Genomic DNA, 13,914 nt, shown 5'->3' with positions numbered 1-13,914 from the left:
GTCCCATTGCATTCATTTATCACAATTTGTTCAGCCATTCACCAATCCCTGGGACACACGAATTGTCTTCAGTGTTTTGCAATTATAAATAATGCTGTTATGAAATTTTTCATAATGATAAGCCTTATCTTGCCGTCAATTAAACTGTCATCCTGACTCCTTAAGCTATAAATTCATCAGTGAGAAAACTGGGTCAAAAGCAATGAACAATTTTGTAACATTTCTTACATAAGCTCAAGGTTTTATTTTCCAAAATAACTGGACCAATTCAGTGGCATTGGATAAGTATGCCATTTTCCCCACATCCCTGATAATAATGTATTTAGGGGGGGGGTTACCACCTTTGCCAATTTGGTAATGTAATAAAGGATGGAAAGGTTTGCAATTTGCAAAACTGTGCAAAAACTGAAAAGTGCGATTGACAGTCACATGGGAGCCCGAGCTGCAGGATCTGGGAAGATTCAATCTTGCCCAACGGACTTTTCTTCTGGTCTCCTGAGGAAGTCAAGAGGAAGGTCTGAAGAGGATTTCCCTGTGTTGAACTGAGGAAGGATTCTTGTATCAAGCTGCTGACAGCATTCAGTCTCACTTGGATATCAGGACTTACTTGGACATCTAACAACAACAGATCATGGCTCTAACAGTTTTTTTGGACCTCTGCTGAGTAAGATTTGGGAACTTGGTTAAATTTTAGTTTAGTAACCTAGTTAGCATAGTTAGTTAGTTTTTTAAATAAGAATAAGCATAAGTAAATCCCTAAGCCCTTATTCCTTTCCCTTCCAAAACAATAAAGTAGATTTGTATATGTTTTTTCCTCTTGTGTTTCCCTTATCCAAAATCTTGTCCTAACAGTTTGGTGAGCCAGGTAGGTTAAGAATCTGTATATTGTATTTATTTCTTGTATGATTGTATATTTCTCTGTGTACTTAGTGTAAATCTTGAAATCTCTTAGACTTGTGAATGTTAAAAATTTCCCCATCAGGGAATTCTTAATTGGAACAAATTCCCTACTGAGAAACATTTCCCATTTTGATTTGAGAACTTGCCAGGATCAGAAATGGGAGGACCTCTACTCCAACCGTACTTAAGACTGCTTTAGGGGGAAAAAAAACTCCTTGCTAAACAAAGAAAGTACTTGGATCCATGCTTATGATGGGGCAAGGAGTTCTTTGAGCCAGGCCTGTTTTTAGAATTGATACAATGAGATGCTAGGTACCTAAAAGGGTCGGGCAAGTTTTCTCTTGATGAGATTAGTTGACTCAGCTGTGTTTTCTCTCGTTCAGACTTACAGAGGAGATTGGTCGACACAGCAGCATTTTTTCTGATTCAGACTTACTGAGGAGATTGGTCGACTTAGCAGGAATTTAGATGGGCAGTCCTTTGGAAAGCATCTACAGTGATTGGTAGATGTAGGGACTTAGAGGGAGGTGACATGGGAGAAAAAACCGCTATATAAGAAAAAGCAGAATCTCTTGAGGATATAGATCCTTTTGGAGGAATTCCTTTTGGAGGATCTCTGATGAGGACCCCTTGGGAAGGATCTCTTGAAAGAGGCTCTGGAGAAAGCCCTTTGGAACAGTCTCTGGCCAGAAGGCTCTCTGGTGAAGTCAGCTGAAATGGAGCTGGCCTGATGTCACTAGAATCCTTGTTTAGTCAGACCTTGTGGTGAGTGTTAAAAAACTGACTGATTTCTCTCTTAAGGCTCAGGTCTAGGCCATATTGGCTTGAGGCCCTTCATACTTATTCCTTTCTTACTCTCTCTCTCTTTCTTTGATTACTCATTGTATTGTTAATTAAAATCTCTATAAAACTCAATTGACTTGGGTATTTGAATAATTGGGAATATTTCCCTGGCGACCACCTTATATTTGATTTAAAAACCAAGACACTATAGTGAAACATATTTCTGCGGTCAAATTTACTCACCCTCTCTTATATCTATCACAATTTATATCTTCCACCATTTTAACTCGCTACAGTTTAAGACCTCAACCATTTTAAATCTCACATTAGCTAGCTAGGAGCTTAGGGAGTTACATAGAATTCTGAGTGTTGGCTTCCTGAAGCTGTACCACAGACCCCGGCAGCCATCTTGGGGCAGCCATATTAAGAGATAAAAACTGTTTTGATTGTTTGAAATTTATTTGTGTTGTCTTTAGTTTATGTACAATATACATTGTAGCAATAATCTTACAATGGAAGCTGGCATGTCTGTAGACATGTTTTGCAATGTACTGTTTCTGTTCTTCAATTTTTTTCTGCATATACCATATTTTGTATTTGTAATGTTCCCTAATTATTGTCATTATGTGTTTGCTATAGACTGTCTGAAACCCCTAATGGATGTTAAGCTATGTGACATTATGGCTTATGTACCCCTGGCTATAATCCGTGCCTATATGGTCTATAAGTCTCGTGCCTCTGTGTGCCTATGTGTTAAGCATCTAAAATTATCAGGTGACCTGGTTTAGAAGGGATGACATGAAGATGATGGTTATGCAAATGAAATACCAACTTGATTCCCTCAAGCATTTAATAAACCTAAATATGACTCAAGGCTTTGCATAAGATACCAACAAAGTAAACAATGACCATACTTTTCCCTTTAAGAATATAGTCAGTTTTGCTGGGTAGTTGATTCTTGTTTGTAGACCTAGTTCCCTTGCTTTCTGGAATATTATATTCCATGCCTTTTGGTCCTTCAATGTGGATGCAGCCAGATCCTGTGTTATCCTCACTGTGGTTCCGTGGTATCTCAATGACTTCTTCTTGGCAGCTTATAATATCTTTTATTTGGTCTGATAGTTCTTGAATTTGTCTATAACATTCCTGGGTGTTGTCAGTTAGGGATTAAGTACAGGAGGTGATCTGTGGATTCTTTCAATCTCCATTTTTCTCTCTTGTTCTAGAATATTGGGGCAGTTTTCTTGGATAATTTCCTGTAGTATTATGTCCAGGCTTTTTCTTTTGTCATGTCTTCTGGTAGACCAATGATTCTTAAGTTGTCTCTCCTAGAATGATTTTCTAAATCTTCTGCTTTGTGAATGATATGCTTCATATTTTCCTCAATTTTTTTCATTCTTTTGGTTTTATTTTATAGTGTCCTGCTGCCTTGTGAGGTCCCTTAATTCTAGTTGTTGTATTCTGGTTCTTAAAGACTGGATTTCATCCCTGGCTTTTTGGTCATCCTTTTACTTCTGGTCTGATTTTCTTTGGAGGTCATCTTTAATTCTCTTTACCTCATCTTTCATCTCCTTTGCCTCATATTTCATCTTCTTTGCCTCATCTTTCATCTCCTTTGCCTCATTTTCAAGCTGGTTGATTTTGGCTTTCAAGACACTTTTCTGTTTCCAGATGACTTATCTTAGTTTTTAAATTCTTTTCCCAATTGTCTTCAGCCTCTCTTAATTGTGTTTTGAATTGCATTTTGAGTTCTTCCAAAGCCTGAATCCAATTTGCTGGGATTTCTGTTTTAATGTTTAATGATCCCTCCTCCTCTGTTCCATTTGCTCTTTGTCCATTGCCTGTATAGAAGCAGTTGATTGTAATTTCTTTTTTCTTTTTTTGTTATTTGCTCATATTTACCCCTTCTTTATACCCCACAGTTGTCAGTATTCTTGCTCCTCTCATTTTGGGGGAGAGGATTTCTGTCAGTCTCCCCTCTTGGAGCTTTATCAGCAAATCTCTCAGTGCAGTCTGTGGGGGAAGGGTGTTGGAGCTTGAGCTTCCCTGTCCTCTGGAAGCTTTTGATTGGATTAAAGTCCAGTAGTCTGTGGAGGAGGTGTTGGAACTTGAGCTTCCCTGACCTCTGAAGACTTTTGATGGGATTAAGTTCAGCTGGGTTGGGCTGGATGTGCTCTGAGGCCAAAACCTCCTGGAAGGCTGGAGCAATATGGAGGATCTCTGCCACTGTGACCAGACTGCCCGCTCTGCTCTCCCTGTCCAGCTCCTTCCCCACCACCTGTGCTCAACACTCTGAGCCTGGCACAGCCCTGCCCTCAAGGTACACCCTCCAGACCAGTGCCTTTGCCTGCCCAGAGGTTCCCGTGGCCACTGGAGGCATAGCACTTTGGGGGGAGGGGGAGAGAGGTCCTGGGACCTTCCTTCCTCCTTCCCCTTAAACCCGAGTGTTCTCGAATTCCAGCTTTTTGGGGGGCATACCTTTTAAGTTGAGTCCAGCAGGAGAGTTCTTTGGCTCTGTCTTGTTGTTAGGTTTGATTTTCAGTCCCCGAGAAGCATTTAGTTTGTGATTGGTAAGGCAGGGTATTCAGAGGTCTGAACTTTTGCTGCCTCAATGCCGCCATCTTGACTCCGCCTCACCCAGAATAAACAATAATGGGAAAAACTTAAATAGATTAGATAAGGAGGAAGCAGCAGGATTAATTTCTTTGCTCCCACTTAGAGATATGCCAGTGGTAAAACAAAATGAAGTCCATAAAGTGAAAATACATAAGAGATTTTCCCCAAAAGACCTTGAGTCCATCTGGAAGAGAACATCACTTTTTAATGACGAACCTAGTAATATAAGTTTAATGTCAATAAATATCAAAAAAGCTTTAGACTATAAAAATGATGCCATTGATTGTTTAAAAAAAATTATGGGACTTTACTTAATGATTCTGTCTGATTCCAGAAGAAGAGAATACAAAAAGAGTCATTGCATTGTACCTATCAAGCACAAATTCAAAGAGACCAAATCCCAGTAGGATTGATAAAATTTTGAGCCAAGATGAGGACTTGAACTTGTTTGGGGTTTGAGGTTGCAGCTGTTTTGACATGTTTTAGAGGCAGGAATTCCTCTGAGCCCTAACAAGCACCTCATTTTGGCTAACATTCTGGTTCCTATAATCTAGTCCCTTTTCTGTCTTTCATAGTGTGGCAAAGTTTCTATAGTTCTGGCTACTGATTGGGTAACTACATAATAAGACAAATCATTTTAATTGGGCCCTGATTCAAGGACCTGTTATAAGTTTATTTTTCCTTTTTCTTATTTTTCCTTAGAATTTTTTTAGACATAAGATTTTGATATTTCATATTTCATCCACAAGTCATTTTTTCTCTTTTATTTGGATTTTTTATGTTTTTTTCATTTTCTTTTGCCAATTGATTCATATACCTCATAACTCAGCCATGCATCCCTGAGTGAGCTCTGTGTTTGTTATTTTTCTCCTCAGAGGGGACTGTTATTGTTACAAACTTTGGTTTGAATTTGAGCCTAATTTAGAACAAGAGACTATCTCCCAGAATCCAGAAAGTGAACTGTTTGGAGAAGGCGCCATAAAGATGCCCGAAGAGTCCATATGCTGTACCAAAAGATCCAGAATAAACTTTGGGATGTGCTAAATTGAACTATGAGAAATTGAATGCATTTGTTCTGACTGTACCCTCTTATGCCAAAGAAAATTGTCCCCAAATTGACATTTTGTCAACCTAGTAATAATTGGTTTAGCTCTTTTTCTCTGTTATTTCCTTTTATCCAAAAATTATTGCAATTTGTAAGTTAGTTATGTTTCCACGATCTTTTTGGGGAGACTGGTCTCCAAATAGGATCACAGATAGGGAAGTATAGTTGGAAATTCTTGAACCCCATAAACTATATTACCCAAAATTCCTTTCTGTATTACCTAGAAAGATTTTCCCTTTTCCTGAGCCTCCATGTTTGCATGGTCATATTATTGTTTTATAACTTCTGTAGCTATACTCTCTTGCTCTCTTCTTTTGTCAGTAGGCTGGTGGTTTAGGTTGCTTTTACTCTAGTTGTTATGAATAAACTTTGTAAAATATAATACTTTAGTTATTTGTATATTGCTACCCTCACAAGGTTTGGCAGGCCTGTCGAAGCCATTGCCCGGGGTTTGGCCACTGCTGCATGCTAGCAGCTATTGGGAGCCACAAGTGAGAGCTGGGTGTCAGGTAAGGGTCAGAGATTGGAGAGCTGCCCTAAGAGGGCACAACAAGCCCTTCATAGCAAAGATATTACTCCTCCCTGAGCACCCCATACACCTGGGTCGTCGACCCATGGTGAACCAGGGCTTTGTTCACCCAGCATGTGAAGACTGCTTCGGCTGAACAGATGGAATAAACCAATAAGAAGGTTTAATGGCTGAGAGGGCGATGCAGCAAAGCACTGTGGAGTGCTTAGGGCGCATTGGAGCACAAAGGACAACACAGCCATCCAATGCAGCTGAGGAAGTCTCCAGGTGTAACGACTTTTCGTGCCACTGGACCGAGGCTTCCAACGTCAAGAGAGTGGGACTGTCACTGTGCATCAGCTTTTCCACTTAAATCTCTTTCACGCACAAGTGTCTTTGTGCACATTCATCTATCCTAATCCCATCCACCCTCTTCAAGACCTGCGGCGATGGAGAAGTGACAACGCAACAGGTGGAGGTGACCACTGGCAGTTGTAGTCACGATCCTGCACGTAGGCGGCCCATTGACCAGTGGTTGCTCGGCCCTGTGGGCAGCAGGGACGTTTGGCAGCATCCTGGGCGACTGAGCAGCCCTCTCTAGGACAGCACTGCTCACCCTAATCAAGGGAGGGGACTAGAAAAGGTGTCCCAAACATTGCCTGGCCTACAAACACCCGGTCAGCACACCGTGGCTGGCGGGTAATCCCTTTAAGTGGTCGAAATCAAAGAAAAAACAAAAAGAAACTCCTACTAGGAGCATGGAACATCAGGACATTACTTGATAGAGAGAATACCCCAAGACATGAGAGAAGAACAGCTCTAATCAGTAAAGAACTGGTGCGATGTAACATCGACATCGCAGCCTTAAGCGAAACACGCTTACCAGAAGAGGGATCACTCAGTGAACCCACCACTGGATACATCTTCTTCTGGAAAGGTAGAGCTACAAATGAAGACAGAATCCACGGTGTTGGCCTGGCCATCAAGACCAGTTTGCTCAAACAGCTGCCAGACTTGCCTGTGGGCATCAGCGAGAGGCTTATGAAGATCCGTTTGCCTCTCAGCAAAGACCAGTATGCCACAATCATCAGCGCATATACCCCAACACTGACCAGCACAGAGGAGATCATCGAGCAGTTCTACTCTGACCTGAGTGCCGTCCTGCACTCAGTGCCCACAAATGACAAGCTGATACTACTGGGAGACTTCGACGCCCACTTTGGCCAGAACCATGAAAGATGGAAAGGAGTGCTCAGCAAACACGGCGTGGGCAAAATGAACAACAACGGCCTACTGCTACTCAGAAAATGCTCAGAGTTTGAACTCACCATCACGAACACTGTGTTCAGAATGGCGAACAAATATAAAATAATGTGGATGCACCCAAGATCAAAACAGTGGCATCTCATTGACTACATCATTGTACGTCGGTGAGACATCCAGGATGTAAAGATCAGCAGAGCCATGAGAGGAGCTAAATGCTGGACAGACCACAAATTGGTTAGAGCGACTCTTCAAATGCGCATTGTGCCTCACCATCCAAAAAGCGCCCAGACAGTTCACGCACTTTACAATATGAGTCGTCTTAGAGATCCATCTTATTTGCAAACATTCCAGTCCTGCCTGGATGACAAGCTGTCTGTCAAGGTACCACTCACTGGAAGCTCAACCAAGAAATGGAACCAGTTCAGAGACGCAGTGAAGGAAACATCAAAGGCAGTCCTAGGCCCAAAACAACACAACCACCAGGACTGGTTTGACAAGAACAACACTGCTATTGAAGACCTATTGAGCAAGAAGAACAAAGCCTTTATGGAGTGGCAAAATAACCCAAACTCTGCTCCTAAAAAGGATAGATTCAAGTCTCTCCAAGCCACGGCGCAGTGTGAGATCAGGAAGATGCAAGACTGATGGTAGGAAAAAAAGGCAGAAGAAATCCAGCAGTTTGCTGATATGAAAAACTACAAACAATTTTTCAGTGCCCTCAAGATTGTCTATGGGCCATTAAAACCCACCACCACTCCCTTGCTATCCTCTGAAGGTGACACTCTCATAAAAGATAAAAAAGGCATCAGCAACAGGTGGAAAGAACACTTCAGTCAGCTTCTCAACCAACCCTCTTCAGTCGACCAAAGCGCCCTTGACCAGATCCCCCCAAACCTCTCAACTGAACAATTTGACGTCCCTCCTTCAATAGAGGAAGTCCAAAAAGCCATTAAACAAATGAGTGCAGGCAAGGCACCCGGTAAAGACGGGATCCCAACCGAGGTGTACAAGGCCTTAAATGGAAAGGTGCTCCAAGCATTCCACATAGTGCTGACCAGCATATGGGAAGAGGAAGACATGCCCCCAGAACTCAGAGCTGCCTCCATTGTAGCCCTATACAAGAACAAAGGCTCACGAGCAACCTGTGACAACTACAGAGGCATCTCACTACTCTCCACTGCTGGAAAGATCCTCGCCTGTGTTATACTCAACAGACTCCTGTCATCTATTTCAGAGCAGAACCTGCCTGAATCACAATGTGGCTTCCGACCAGATGGCAGCACCATCGACATGGTCTTCACACTGAGGCAAATGCAGGAAAAATGCCTTGAGCAGAACCTGAGTCTCTACATTGTCTTCATAGACCTAACAAAGGTGTTCGACACAGTGAACAGGGACGCATTGTGAGTGATCCTCAGCAAGCTCAGCTGCCCAGCAAAATTCGTCAAACTGATCCAGCTCTTTCATGTCGACATGACAGGGGAAGTCCTATCTGGTGGAGAGACTTCCAATCGCTTCAACATCTCCAATGGCGTGAAACAAGGCTGTGTCCTCGCTCCGGTACTATTCAACCTATTTTTCACCCAGGTATTACGACATGCTGTGATGGATCTAGACCTGGGTGTCTACATCAAATACCGATTGGATGGCTCACTATTCGACCTTCGCCGCCTGACTGAAAAAACAAAGACAACAGAGAGACTCATCCTGGAAGCTCTCTTTGCAGATGACTGTGCTCTCATGGCCCACCAAGAAAATCATCTTCAAACCATTGTGGACAGGTTCTTTACCGCAACAAAACTGTTTGGCCTGATTATCAGCCTCAGCAAAACAGAGGTGCTGTTCCAACCTGCACCAGGGAGGACAACTAACCAGCCATGCATTACAATCAACGGCACACAGCTTTCTAATGTCAACACTTTCAAGTACCTGGGCAGCACCATCGCCAACAACAGGTCCCTAGACCACGAGATTAATGCCAGGATCCAAAAGGCCAGCCAGGCACTTGGGCGGCTGCGCTGCAGAGTCCTCCAACACAGCAGTGTAAGCACTGTGACAAAGCTCAAAGTGGACAACGCAGTGTTCCTCAGCTCACTCCTGTACGGTTGTGAGACATGGACACTGTACCAAAAGCACATGAAACAGCTGGAGCAATTCCACCAACACTCTCTCTGGTCAATCATGAGGATCCGATGGCAGGACCGAATCACCAACCAGGAAGTCCTTGACAGAGCCAACTCCACCAGCATAGAAGTAATGGTCCTCCAAACCCAGCTACAATGGTCTGGACACGTCATCCGCATGGACCCACAGTGAATACCAAGACAGGTATTCTATGGTGAACTGTCAGCTGGACTCAGGAAACAAGGCCTACCAAAGAAAAGATTCAACGATCAGCTAAAGTCCAACTTGAAGTGGGCTGGCATTACACCTCTGATAGAAGCAGCTGGGGAACCCACATTCACCGTGCTGCCACCACCTTTGAAGATGAGCGATGTCAATGTCTTGCCGCTGCGCGAGAACGCTGACACCAGGCCACAACCGCACCTCCCATAACAACTGGCGTCCCATGCCCCATGTGCCACAAACTCTGCACCTCAGCCTTTGGACTTCAAAGCCACATGAGGGTACATCAATAGATGATAATGCACAAAGATAATAGTCATTCTTGATCACCGAGAGACTACCACTATATTAATTTAAAAACCCAAATAAAACCAAAGATCCCAGCTTTTGGGGTAAGATCTCACTATTTGACAAAAACTGCTAGAAAAATTGAAAAACACTAGGGTTAGGTTTAGATCAATATCTCATATCCTATACCAAGACAAGATCAAAATGGGTATGTGATTTAAACATAAAAAGTGATATATTATAAGTAAATTAGAGGAACATAAAATAACTTACCTGTCAGATCTTTGGAGAAGGGAAGAATTTATGACCAAATAAGAGATAGAGAACAAGATATAAAATGAATAATTTTGATTATATTAAATTAAAAAGGAGTTTTACAAATAAAACCAATGCAACCAAGATTAGAGGAGAGCAACCTGGGGAAAAATTTTTATATAACAAATTTCTCTAATATTCTCATTTCTCATATATATAAAGAATTAAGTCAAATTTATAGGAATTCAAGTCTTTCCCCAATTGATAAATGGTCAAAGGATATGATTAGGTAGTTTTCAGATGAAGAAACCAAAACTATCAATAATCATATGAAAAAAATGTTCTAAATCCCTCTTGATAAGAGAAATGCAAATTAAAACAACTTCAAAGTTCCGCCTCATACTATCAGTTTGGCTAATATGACAATAAAGGAAAATTATAAATGTTGGAGGGGAGGTGGCAAAATTGGGACATTAATGCATTGCTGGTGGAGTTGTGAACTGATATAACCATTCTGGAGAGCAATTTGGAATTATACCCAAAGGGCTAAAAAAGAATGCATACCCTTTGATCTAGTAATTCTGCTACTAGGTTTGTATCCAAAAGAGATTTTTTAAAATGAGAAAAGACTTGTATGTACAAAAATATTTATAACCGTGCTCTTTGTGGTGACAAAGAATTGGAAACTAAAGGGATATCCCTCAATTGGGGAACAAATTATGGTATATTATGGTGATGTAATACTCTTTTAATGTAAGAAATGATAAAAAGGATTATTTCAGAAAAAACTTCAAAGATCTACATGAACTGGTGCAAAGTGAAATAAGCAGAACAAGGAAAATATTGTACACAGTAACAACAATATTGTGGAACAATCAAATGTAATAGATTTTGCTACTAATAGCAATAAAAAGATCCAAAACAATTCTAAAGCACTTATGAAAAAGGATTCTATCCACCTCTAGAAAAAGAATTGTTGGAGTAAGAATGCAGATGAAAGTATATGATTTATCATTTGTTTATTTGATTATATGTTTTAGGGGTTTGATATTATAAGATTATTCACTTACAGAAATGAATAATATGGAAACCTGTTTTGTTTGATAATACATTACATTTATAGCCTCTAATTGCTTGTCTGCTCTGGGAGGGGGAGAGAAGAAGGGAGGAAGACAATTTTGATTATATAACTTCAGAAAACTCATGTGGAAATTTGTTATTAAGTTAAAAAAAAATTTTTAACAACTCTGGTAGGTAGTTGCTATTATTATCTTCATTTTACAGATGAGGAACTGAGGCAAATAAAAGTTAAATGACTTATTCAAGATCATATAGCTAGTAAGTATCCAGAGGCTGGATTTGAACTCAGATCTTGTTATTGTCAAAAGGAATTATAGAAGTACAGGGGATAAGACAGGTTTTGTAACAGGGAATGGAGGAGTTGAAGAGATAGAGGGAATATGGATGCTGGTGAGGTAAAAGGAGAGAGATATCACCTGCTAGGAGGCTATCTTTGAAAAATGAGGTTCCAGAGAAATGAGTCAACTATAGTAGCCTGAGGGGGCATCTTCTCTATTGATTGATGTTGAAGATATCCCAGAGCAGGTAATCATGGACCCCCCAAGGGACAAGCCTCCCCCCAGACCAAGGTCACCCAGCAAGGTTCCAATAAAAACCATTTATGTTTGAATGGCTGTCCTTAGGTTCAGCTCCCTCTATGTCCCCTGAAATTGTAGTCCTCTTATCTGACTGTGGGTTACTTAACTCAAAATGAATTTAATAACAAGTTTGGATTGGGGAGGTATCAAGGAAGAGGGAATTGGGATTTCCCTAGATTGGGTTTGAGTCTCTCTCAGCTTTCAAGCTGAGGTCAGGCCTCACAGGCTGGTGGAGGGTTTCTTTTATTCCTTTCTATGCTAATCTGTGCTAGTTTTCTTAAGGTTCAAAGTCTTTAGCAGTAGACAGCAAAAAGAAGAAAAGGTTCTGACCTTCAGAGCTGGTTGGGCCTGTCTCTCTGAGCTGACACCCCTAAAGACCGGCCTTACCGTTCAAACCACTCCCCTTCAATCCTTTTGTTGGATGACACAATCACAGGAATCCAGGTATAGCACACAGTTGGAAAAGTCCAGGAATAGAGGTACTTCTATCCCCAGACAGGGAGAGAACACTCCTTCCAGTCCAAGGGCCAGGAAAGAGAGAGTCCTCGAGATCAACTGTCACTCCAAGTTCCCCTCCCCCCACCAACTGTCATCATTGTCAATATCTTCCCTCCAACATTTCAACTGCTGTCTGTTCCACCTGAGTGGCAGAAAGTCCAGAGCTTGATTCAGTTTTCCTTTCCACAATCTTCAAGTGCTCTGTCCATTGCATTTTGTAGCTGCCCCTAGCTTTGCAAAATGCTTAGCTAAAATCTAATTAAAGTATATCATTCTCATTCCCCTAATCTACCAGTTTAATTAGCTGTCCAAAGAAATAATATCAGCCTGAAATAACTTGTTCTGATGAAATCATGCTAGTTTATTATGATTGTTGCTTACTTTCTTAAAATTCACTAATATCCCTTGGTAACACCCCAACTTTTGTTAAGAATTAAAATCAAGTTCAACAATCTACAATCTGTAGACCCTATTGAAAACCATCACATTTACCCTTAATTACCCTTAATATAAATACCCATGATTACATTCCCATTTTCCACAATCTTCCCAAAATTGCTCACAATATGCAGATCCTTCCAGTGTTGACAGGACATTGGTCATCTGGGCCAAGTGACTAATTCCCAAAAGGGCATCTAGGTGCTTTCTTGTTCTTTTCTTTTTCTAATTTTTTACATGTCAATACAATTTTTAATAATCTTTTTCTAACATTTTTGCATCTCTCTTCTCTCTAACCCTCTCCCCAAGAAGGCAAGTAATATGACATAAGTTATACATGTGCTATTGTGCAATACATATTTCCATGTTCATCATGTGAGAGAAGACATGCCATTTATAAAAGAAAAAATCATGAAGGAGACAAAGTAAAGAATGGTATACTTCAATCTGCATTCATATTCCACTAGTTCCTCCAATGTGGCTAACCTTTTTTTCATGAGTCCCTTGGAGTTGTCTTGGATTCTTGTGTTGCTGATAAGAGTTAAATCATTCAGAGACAGCTAGGTAGCACAATGAATAGAGCCCCAGGCATGGAGTTGGGAAATTCAAATCTGGCCTCAGACACTTCCTAGCTGTGTGACCTTGGGCAAGTCCCTTAACCCCAATTGTTTAGCCCTTGCTGTTCTTTATTAAGAAACAGGGTATGAATTTTTTAAAAATAGTTGTCATTCACTGTTGATCATCATTCATACCTGCTGTTACTGTATACAATGTTCTCCTGGGGCTGCTCACTTTATTTTGCATCACTGCATATAAATCTTTCCAGGTTTTTGTTTTAATGATCTCCCTGTTCATCATTTCTTATGGTATAATAGTATTCCATTACAATTTTTTTCCATTATAATTCTTATTTTCTGAAATTATTTTTGGTATTAACTTCCTATTCATCCACAACACAGTAAAGGAATATTTAAGACATGGGACACAAACAGAGGAAAGTAGGACTGGGTAGGACATTAAAATTGTATCTCATCCAACTTTTCCCATTTAACAGAAGAAGAAACTGAGGGCCAGAGACATGAATTGACTTGCGTGAGGTCACATAAATAATAAGGAGCAAAGCCTGGTCTTTTGCCTCCAGATTCAGTGCCTCATTGCTGCCAAGTCCACAGAGGAGATGGCAGGAGAAGGAGGCAATTGGCATGAAAACGAAACATGAGGGGAAGGCACTAGGTTATTTAGATGAATGCCAA

This window comes from Monodelphis domestica, chromosome 3, assembly GCF_027887165.1.
Source record: "Monodelphis domestica isolate mMonDom1 chromosome 3, mMonDom1.pri, whole genome shotgun sequence".
Taxonomy (NCBI): domain Eukaryota; kingdom Metazoa; phylum Chordata; class Mammalia; order Didelphimorphia; family Didelphidae; genus Monodelphis; species Monodelphis domestica.
This window is presented reverse-complemented; position numbering follows the sequence as displayed.